General features: G+C 45.1%; 1 long non-coding RNA gene and 1 pseudogene across 1 annotated transcript; both read left to right on the top strand.

The window, feature by feature from the left end:
• Positions 1–362: 362 nt before the first annotated feature.
• Positions 363–3,022, top strand: LOC103655234 (rop guanine nucleotide exchange factor 7-like; annotated as a pseudogene).
• A 697-nt stretch (positions 3,023–3,719) lies between these two features.
• On the top strand, positions 3,720–4,236 carry LOC103653135 (uncharacterized). Its single transcript, XR_565275.2, has 2 exons — positions 3,720–3,804; positions 3,916–4,236. It is a non-coding gene; the product is annotated as an uncharacterized lncRNA (long non-coding RNA).
• The last annotated feature ends 5,917 nt before the right edge of the window (positions 4,237–10,153 follow it).

The following is a 10,153-nucleotide window of genomic DNA, read 5'->3' as shown; positions in this document are numbered from 1 at the left end:
TTTTGCTATATGTTTTGTTTCAATAGGTGGGAGTAATCTGTATTTGTGGAGCTTTGCTTGGTGCTGAAAATTGTGCAAACATGAGATGGCTTCAGCATATAGCGTGCTGGAAGCGGGCACCGTGCAACTGAACCCATCCTTCTTGTAGCCAGATTCCTTATTCCAATGATGCAGTGGTTGGTAGGTTGCAGTAGATGACTACCGGTGATCCCTTGCTCCTGTCATCATCGGGAAGTGCAGATTCACCTTCAAAGCATCAGGCTCCAGCTCGGCCTTCGGTAGGCTCATTAGGCTGTCTCTGCGCAACTGATTCATTCTCTTCTTCACTGTACAAGGATTGTGAAACGTCTTCTGTCACAGTCATGGATGAAAGGGAGGCTCAACCAAGACATTTACATGAGTTGTCTGATGTGAGTAGGGTGGCAGAGCGCTTCCAGTCTGCTGATTCACAATTCTTCCATCGTCTCTCAGTGGAATGCTCTCAGAAGGAGAGGCAGCGGAAGGTTTCTTGGGGTGGCGCAATGGAGAGGCAGCATTCTCCATCATCCCTAGAGATTGGAATGGTATCTTCTTCGCATGAGAAGCCAAATCGCTCCCAGAGAATCAGGAACAAGAGCTCACAGTTTGAAGATCCATCTGAGCAAGAGCCAAGAAAAATTTACATTAATGATCCTAACAGGACAAATGATCGATATGAATTTACAGGGAATGAGATCAGGACAAGCAAGTATACTTAGATTACATTCTTGCCTAAGAATCTCTTCATACAGTTTAATCGGTTGGCATATGTATACTTCCTGGTTATAGCCGCTCTTAACCAGCTCCCTCCTTTAGCTGTATTAGAACATGCACTTGTATGGTGGAAGTTTGCTTCAAAAGTAAAGATATTGATATTTTGGATCTTAGACCCCTGAATACATGCACTTTTTACCTCAGTCCTATCGAAGAGCTGTGTAAGAAGTTGATTCAGCGAGTACGATGTGAATTTTTTTTTGGAAGGGGTTATCTGTGGATGTATTATGTCATTGAGTGTGCTGCTGATCTACAAGTTTTTGTTTTAATTTTCCTTTCCTTTTTAATGCAGGAAACTCGAATACAATAGTGGCTCTGGCTGGGAACAAGGCTGATTTGTTAGATAAAGGTGGGATTCTATTTCTAATGCCCCTGCAGCTTCTATAAGCAGAGGATCCAATTATTGTACTACAGCAGTGTAGCCTGTTCAGATTTGAGCTTGTTCGGCCATTAATAGTGTTTAGAAGCCTAACAGAGTGATTCTGTGTTGATGGCACACACTTGACACCTGGAGTGGTATCACCTGTAAGAAGAGGGTACCAGTTATTTTGTCGTGATCCAGCAAGTCACAATATATTCTGAAACAAAGTAGCTAGAGCAGTAGAGCACACATGTGAGTTCAAGCAAACAGAATTATCACGAGACATACCCTATGGTGGTGGGGTTGATTCAACAATAAGAATAGTATTAGATGCATGCACTAAAATGAAACTGCAATTTAAAGCTCCTTGCAAACTCTACAAATGTTCTGAAACGGTGGATAGCAAGTGCATATGCTAACTTACCAAAAGATGATAAGGAAATATTTTTCTCAAATATGCATGAGAGCAGCAAGTGCCCTCATATTGGATATGAGTGCTATTCATAACAATTATCACCAGAAACTTGACAGGTTTTCTCCTTTTAATTATTGGACCACAATGGAAAGAAGAATACTCTAGAATTTTTTTCTCCTTTGGATGGAATTAGAATATTCACACAAAAAAACTTAGAAAAGGCCTCCAAACAAATATTGCAATTAAGACGAACAAATAATGTTACCTTTTCAGCCACTTTGGTCTGCTAGGCTTCTTATTTGTTGTTGTTGGTACAGGAACAGATTGAAGAGAAGAAGAGTTCATTCTAGAATCATCAGGTTGACTAGCAGGTTTCAGCAGAAGTGACAATCCATCCAAACTTAGAATTTCAGTGCAGTTGATCGAAAACTTTGGTTCTCTCACAACATCATGTTCTGACAGGAAATCCTGGAAAGCTTCAGAGACCCGGAATTCTGGTACGTTGAGCAAGGTATCGCTGCACCAGACTGCGACGGCTCTGCCTCCTTCAGGATGGCTTTCCACCGCCGTGATGAGAAGTGGTGGCTCCCGGTGCCTCGTGTGCCTCCCGGTGGCCTTCACAACAAAACAAGGAAGCAGCTCCAACACAAGCGTGATTGTGCAAACCAAATCCTGAAGGCTGCCATGGCCATCAACAGCAATACTTTAGCAGAGATGGAGGTCCCTGAACCTTATCTTGACTCCCTACCAAAGGTATACCATGCATTCTTCCGCAATCAGAACTCATGAATGTGCAGTGTCCACAGAATTTCTTAGTGTCAGTTCTCAACATGTTGCATTAAACTTGATTTTAGAATGGACGGTCAACCTTAGGTGATATCATATACCGCTACATAACCTCTGATCAGTTCTCCCCTGAGTGCCTTCTTGATTGCCTGGATTTGTCCATGGAGTACCAGGCCCTGGAAGTCGCAAACCGTGTTGAGGCGTCAATGTATGTGTGGCGCCGAAGGGTTGCTGCCAAACCAGTAAATGGATTGGGCCGAAGCAGCATTGCTAGATAATCGTGGGGCATGGTAAAGGACATGATGGTAGACTCGGAGAAGAGAGATCTGCTGCTAGCTGAACAATCAGAGGGCCTGCTAATATGCTTGAAGCAAAGGTTTCCTGGATTGACACAGACAAGCCTGGACATGAGCAAAATTCAGTACAACAAGGTTTTTTTATCTCTTATCTGGTTCTCCCAGTATTCCATCCATAACCAAATTACAGGTAAATAACTGACGCGGCTCTTGCTGGTGAGCAATTTTTAGGATGTGGGCAAATCAATCCTTGAGAGCTATTCGAGGGTGTTAGAAAGTTTGGCTTCAAACATCGTCACCCACATCGACAATCTGCTAAACATCGACGAGCTGAACGGACACGCTGAACATTTCGCAGCAACAGGTCGTTGAACCTGGTATTGTAGACAATTTATCTATAAAAAATGTCTTATAATAACAGAGGGAGTAGTAGTTAATGGGCGATTGCTTCATCAGGATCTGCAAAGATGCTGCTTGTTGACATTTTTTAGTGGTGTGTGTTTCAGATGCAGAGTTTCGGAATACTAGGCTGGAGAGATCAGAGGCACTGAAAAATGATCTGGAATGGTTCAGGCAACAGGGCCACACAATTCCAAAACCATCGGCCCCTGGCACCACATACACTTCTCTACTGGAAGATCTGTCTGAGGAGGACCCCCAGGCCTTTATCTGCCATTTCTATAACGTGTACTTTGCTCATACTGCTGGAGGCCGAATGATTGGCAAAAAAGGTGACCCTCCCCCCTTCTGAGAAAATGACAAAATACTGAGTAGTACATGGCATCATGTCACAACATTGTTTTGGCAAGCATAATTTACACAGCATTGGCACATTCAGGTGTCTGATGCCATCAAATCCCCAAGCATGCATATGCATTCTCTATTGAATATGATTCCTTGTGCCTTTTTTCTTTGTCGATACTACAGTGCACTTCTGGTTAGGAATATGATTACCTTTCGTTGCTGATCTGGGTAGTTCAGAAGTCTGAAACTACCTGTTCCTCCATTATCTCGTATCATTTAACACAGTACCATGTGCTCCTAGTATCTTAGGTTTCCGAGAAGATTCCAAAGACCTGGAGTTCTACAAGTGGGAGGGCAATCTCTCCCAGCTGCTGCAGAACGTCCGCAACAAGCTTAACCAAGTCGCTTCGGTAAGTCCCTGGAACCAAACACAAGTACCAAAGCTTTTTAAACTGAACGGCAGATTCTCGAAGGAAAAACTAACTGTCAAATTATTTTCCATGTACTGGTTGGTTCCTTAGAGCTGGTCTCGGGAGGAGAAGGACCACTGCCTGGAGGAGACGGAGAAGTCGTTCTCTTACTCAGGAGGCCTCCTCCGCCATATATTCACCTGATCTATCATTGCCGGTTGATCCAGTCATAAACGCTGTAAATACATAGTCCTCTTGACTGTTAAAACTTTATTACTGGTGAGGGGGATCTCCTCCCCCAGGTACGGTTTACCTGCATTCAAGTTGCCCAGTGTCTTACTTGATTTCTGGTGTTTGGTGTTTCTGTGATGCAATCTGTATTCTGTAGGTCGTTTCATGACTAATAGAGTCGACCCCTTCCAATGTCGTCAATGGCAAGAGCTCTTCCAATCAACATGCCTAGCCTAGCGTATTCGTTTTGTAGTGTGCGTACGTGAGTGCTTAGTACAGTACCAAATATAAATACTTCTTTGTGTTTTCTGTATTTTATAGGTAGGTGCCCGTGCGATGCCACGGAACATAAATTGCGAACCTCCAATGGACTTCATTTGAGACAAGTGATGCCCAAGAAAATGGGGGTAAACTGACACAGCTATCACTTGCATTACTTGCCCTATGCGCGGAAGAATCTGACACAGCTATCACCCATGAAGATTTCCGGTTAACTTGTGGAACCGGACTTCATTTGAGACAAGACAACAATACCAGTGTTGAGCTTGCCACTCGGCCATGGCACACATGAGAACACGGGATGATCAAGTAAGAACTGAACAGAATGCACTAATACAAAACGCTGGCTTGCGTTCGCTTCCTTGCTCCATAGGAAGCATAGCTGATATACAAATCGAGAAGTTTTACATATAGACTTCCCAATATGTAAATGGAGAAGTTTTTATACAAATCGAGAAGTTATAAAAATCGAGAAGTTTTACCTAGGAAGCATAGCTCCACAGTAAGAACTGAACAGAATCCAGTTTTACACGAAAACACGAGAGCAGGACCTTTTTTACTCTATATGTAAAACTTCTCGATTTGTATATCAGCTATGCTTCCTGTGGAGCAAGGAAGCGAACGCAAGACAGCCTTTTGTATTAGTGCATTCTGTTCAGTTCTTACTTGATCATCCCGTGTTCTCGCGTGTGCCATGGCCGAGTGGCAAGCTCAACACTGGTATTGTTGTCTTGTCTCAAATGAAGTCCGGTTCCACAAGTTAACCGGAAATCTTCATGGGTGATAGCTGTGTCAGATTCTTCCGCGCATAGGGCAATTAATGCAAGTGATAGCTGTGTCAGTTTACCCCCATTTTCTTGGGCATCACTTGTCTCAAATAAAGTCCATTGGAGGTTTGCAATTTATGTTCCGTGGCATCGCACGAGCACCTACCTAGTACTCTATTAAGAGTCTAATGTGGGCGCCGAGCTACATCGATCATACCCCCGCCTTTGCCCCCGCGCGTGATGCCCTCTGCCCCACACCGACGCGAGTCGCGATTTTGCCGTATCCCCGTCCTTGGTGCCCCGCTCCACACTTCCTCGGTGCTCCACTCCACGCCCGTCGCGCGGTCCCAGCCCCACCCCGTCCTCCTTGCGTCCCCACCGCTACAGCCGCCAACAGCAGGACACCCCGCCATGGGGAGGCGCCGCCCTAAGAAGCACTGCCATGGGGGCGTGGATTCTGCATCACCGACCCTGACCCGTGATGGCATCGTGCTGGCCATCCTCACCGGGGATGAGGACATCGAGCCCGCAATGCCAGCCAAAGAGGCTGAAAGGGAAATGTACCCTTGGGACATTTCTATAAGATTTTGGTGATTAAGTGCTCCACAAAAATGCTTTGAGTAATATTTGTGCCAAAGACTTAAGAAGTGCAAATCAAGAGTAAAGGTATGTTTCTAAGACTTAGTACATTGTTTTGGAGACTAATGTATTGTGTCTAAGTGCTAGAAACAGGAAAAGACCAATTTGAAAAAGACTTGGCTGAGCAGCCAAGACTCTGCGCAGTCTGGGTGCACCGGACTGTCCTGTGGTGCACCAGACTGTCCTGTGGTGCACCGGACAGTGTCCGGTGCGCCAGGCTGGCTCTGGCGAACTGGCTGCTCTCGGGTTTCGTCGGCGGCGTACGACTATAAATCACCGGACTGTCCGGTGGTGCACCGGATTGTCCGGTGAGCCAACAGTCGGCCGGGCCAACGGTCGGCCGCGTAATCCGCGCGCGACGCGTGGCAGAGCCAACGGTGAGAAGGAGGCACCGGACTGTCCGGTGTGCACCGGACAGTGTCTGGTGCGCCAACGGCTCTGAGTCTCCAACGGTCGGCTTCGCCAAAGAAGGAAAGAAATCCGCACCGGACAGTGTCCGGTGGTGCACCGGACAGTGTCCGGTGGTGCATCGGACTGTCCGGTGCGCCACGCGACAGAAGGCAAGAATTGCCTTCTTGGAATGCTCTCAACGGCTCCTAGCTGCCTTGGGGCTATAAAAGGGACCCTTAGGCGCATGGAGGAGAACATCAAGCATTCTCTAAGCATTCCTAAGCACCAAGACTCAAATTCCGCACATTCGATTCTTTGTGATAGCAACTAGAGCTCCATTTGAGTAGAGAACTCTTTGGGTTGTGTTGTGAGCTCGAGTTGCGACTTGTGTGCGTGTTTGTGCTCTGATTTTGTGTCTTGTGTGCGTTGCTCATCCCAGCCTTACTTCTGTGCTTCGTTGCGAACATCAAATTGTAAGGGCGAGAGGCTCCAAGTTGTGGAGATTCCTCGCAAGTGGGATATAGTAAAGCAAAGCAAAACACCGTGGTATTCAAGTGGGTCTTTGGACCGCTTGAGAGGGGTTGATTGCAACCCTCGTCCGTTGGGACGCCACAACGTGGAGTAGGCAAGTGTTGGACTTGGCCGAACCACGGGATAAACCACTGTGCCTATCTGTGTTGATCTTCTTGTGGTTATCGTGTCTTGCAAGAACTCCTCTTCAGCCACTTGGCTTTATTGTGCTAACTCCTAATCAAGTTTTGTGGCATTAAGTTTCAAGTTTTTACAGGATCACCTATTCACCCCCCCTCTAGGTGCTCTCAATTGGTATCAGAGCCGTTCTCTTCAAGAAAGGGACTAATCGCCCGAAGAGATGGATCCTAAGGGAAAGGGGATGGTGGTCAACGACAAGGAGAAGGAGACCATCTTCAACGAGCCGAGGGACGACAAAGCAAATGACTCCAGCTCGAGTCAAAAGAAGAAGGAAGGGAAGAAGAAGAGGCGGATCAAGAAGATCGTCTACTACGACGACAGCGACGAGTCCTCTTCTTCCCAAAAGGACGACGACGACTACGAGAAAAAGAAAACGGTCAATTCAAACTTTTCTTTTGATTATTCTCGTATTCCGCAAAATACTAATGCTCATTTACTCTCCATTCCACTTGGTAAACCTCCTCACTTTGATGGAGAGGACTACGGATTTTGGAGTCACAAAATGCGTAGTCACTTGTTCTCTCTCCTTCCAAGCATATGGGAGATAATAGAGAGTGGAATGCAATTTGATAGTACTGATAGCCCCATATTTATCAATGAGCAAATTCACAAAAATGCACAAGCTACTACTGTTCTTCTAGCATCATTGTGCAGGGATGAATACCATAAGGTGAGCGGCTTGGATAACGCCAAGCAGATCTGGGACACCCTCAAGATCTCGCATGAGGGGAACGACGTCACCATGCTCACCAAGATGGAGTTGGTGGAAGGCGAACTAGGAAGGTTCGCGATGATCAGGGGAGAGGAGCCAACCCAAACGTACAACCGGCTCAAGACCCTCGTCAACAAAATAAGGAGCTATGGAAGCACGCGATGGACGGACCACGACGTCGTCCGCCTAATGCTAAGGTCCTTCACTGTCCTTGATCCACATCTTGTAAACAATATTCATGAGAATCCTAGGTACACCAAGATGACGCCCGAGGAAATACTTGGGAAGTTTGTAAGCGGGCGAATGATGATCAAGGAGGCAAGATACGTTGATGATGCGTTGAATGGCCCAATCCACGAGCCTCAAACCGTTGCTCTCAAAGCAACGAGGAGCAAGGAAGTGCTACCTAGCAAGGTGGCACAAGTTGAAGCGGTGGGGCTCAATGAGGAAGAGATGGCCCTCATCATCAAGTGTTTCAAGACGGCGCTAAGGGGTCGCAAGGAGCATCCCAACAAGAACAAGACGAAGGGGAAGCGCTCATGCTTCAAATGTGGTAAGATTGGTCATTTTATCGCTAATTGTCCCGATAATGATAGTGACCAAGAACAAGAGAAGAAGAGGGAAAAGAAGAAGGCCTACAAGAAGGCTAAGGGCGAGGCACACCTTGGCAAGGAGTGGGACTCGGATTGTTCGTCATCCGACTCCGACAACGAAGGACTCGCCGCCTCGGCCTTCAACAAATCGTCTCTCTTCTTCAACGAGCATCACACTTGCCTCATGGCAAAGGAGAAGAAGGTAAACACTCAAAAGACTACTTATGCTTCTTCTAGTGATGATGAATCTAGCGATGATGAAATAGACTACGCTAGTTTGTTCAAGGGCTTAGATAGAACTAAGATTGATAAGATCAATGAGTTGATGATGTCTTGAATGATAAGAATAGATTATTAGAAAAGCAAGAGGATCTTTTGTATGAAGAACATGATAAATTCGTAGAAGCACAAAATTCTCTTGCTTTAGAAGTTAAAAGAAATGAAATGCTTTCATGTGAATTGTCTACATGCCATGAATCTATCTCTAGCCTAAAAAGTGTTAATGATGATTTGAATGCTAAGTTAGAAATAGCTAGTAAATCAACCTCTCGTGAAGAACATGTTATGATTTGCAATAGGTGCAAAGATTTTAATGTTGATGCTTGTAGTGAACACTTAGTTTGAATTTCTAAACTAAATGATGAAGTGGCTAGTCTTAATGCTCAACTTAAGACTAGCAAAAATGACTTTGATAAACTAAAATTTGCAAGGGATGCCTATACGGTTGGTAGACACCCCTCAGTTAAGGATGGGCTTGGCTTCAAGAGGGAAGCCAAGAACTTGACAAGTCATAAGGCTTCCATCTCCGCCAAGTAGAAAGGGAAGGCCCCTATGGAAAATAGTGTTCAAAAGAACCATGCCTTCATATACCATGATAGGAGACATTCTAGGGATGTTAATTATAATAGAAGTTTTAATGCTTTTGTTTCACATGCCATGATTGCTTCAAGTTCCTCTAATGAGTATGGTAGAAATATGCCTAGGAGAAATGTCATTCATCATATGCCTAGGAGAAATGTTGCTAATGTTCCTAGGAAAATTAATGAACCTTCTACAATTTATCATGCTTGCAATGCTTCCTTTGCAATTTGTAGAAAGGATAAGAAAGTGATTGCTAGGAAATTAGGGGCCAAATGCAAGGGAGATAAAACTTGCATTTGGGTCCCTAAGACCATTGTTACTAACCTTGTAGGACCCAACAAGAGTTGGGTACCTAAGACCCAAGCCTAAATTGCCTTCCAGGTTTATGCATCCGGGGATCAAGCTGGATTATCGACAGCGGATGCACAAACCACATGACGGGGGAGAAGAAGATGTTCACCTCCTACGTCAAGAACAAGGATTCCCAAGACTCAATCATATTCGGTGACGGGAATCAAGGCAAGGTCAAAGGACTAGGGAAGATTGCTATTTCATCCGAGCACTCTATTTCTAATGTGTTTTTAGTTGAGTCGCTTGGATATAACTTATTGTCTGTGAGTCAGCTTTGTAATATGGGATATAATTGCTTATTCACAAATGTAGATGTGTCTGTCTTTAGAAGAAGTGATGGTTCATTAGCGTTTAAGGGTGTACTAGACAGCAAACTTTATTTAGTTGATTTTGCAAAAGAGGAGGTCGGTCTAGATGCATGCTTAATTGCTAAGACTAGCATGGGCTGGCTGTGGCATCGCCGTTTAGCACATGTGGGGATGAAGAACCTTCACAAGCTTCTAAAGGGAGAACACGTAATAGGTCTAACAAATGTTACTTTCGAAAAAGATAGACCTTGTGCAGCTTGTCAAGCAGGTAAACAGGTGGGAAGCTCTCATCATACCAAAAATGTGATGACCACATCAAGACCTCTGGAGTTGCTTCATATGGATCTCTTCGGACCCGTCGCCTATCTAAGCATAGGAGGAAGTAAGTATGGTCTTGTTATAGTTGATGATTTTTCCCGCTTCACTTGGGTATTCTTTTTGCAGGATAAATCTGAAACCCAAGGGACCCTCAAGCGCTTCCTAAGGAGAGCTCAAAATGAGTTTGAG

Source organism: Zea mays, chromosome 4 (assembly GCF_902167145.1).
Source record: "Zea mays cultivar B73 chromosome 4, Zm-B73-REFERENCE-NAM-5.0, whole genome shotgun sequence".
Classification (NCBI taxonomy): Eukaryota; Viridiplantae; Streptophyta; class Magnoliopsida; order Poales; family Poaceae; genus Zea; species Zea mays.
The sequence above is the reverse complement of the archived record's forward strand: the minus strand, read 5'-3'. Positions and strand labels throughout refer to the sequence as shown.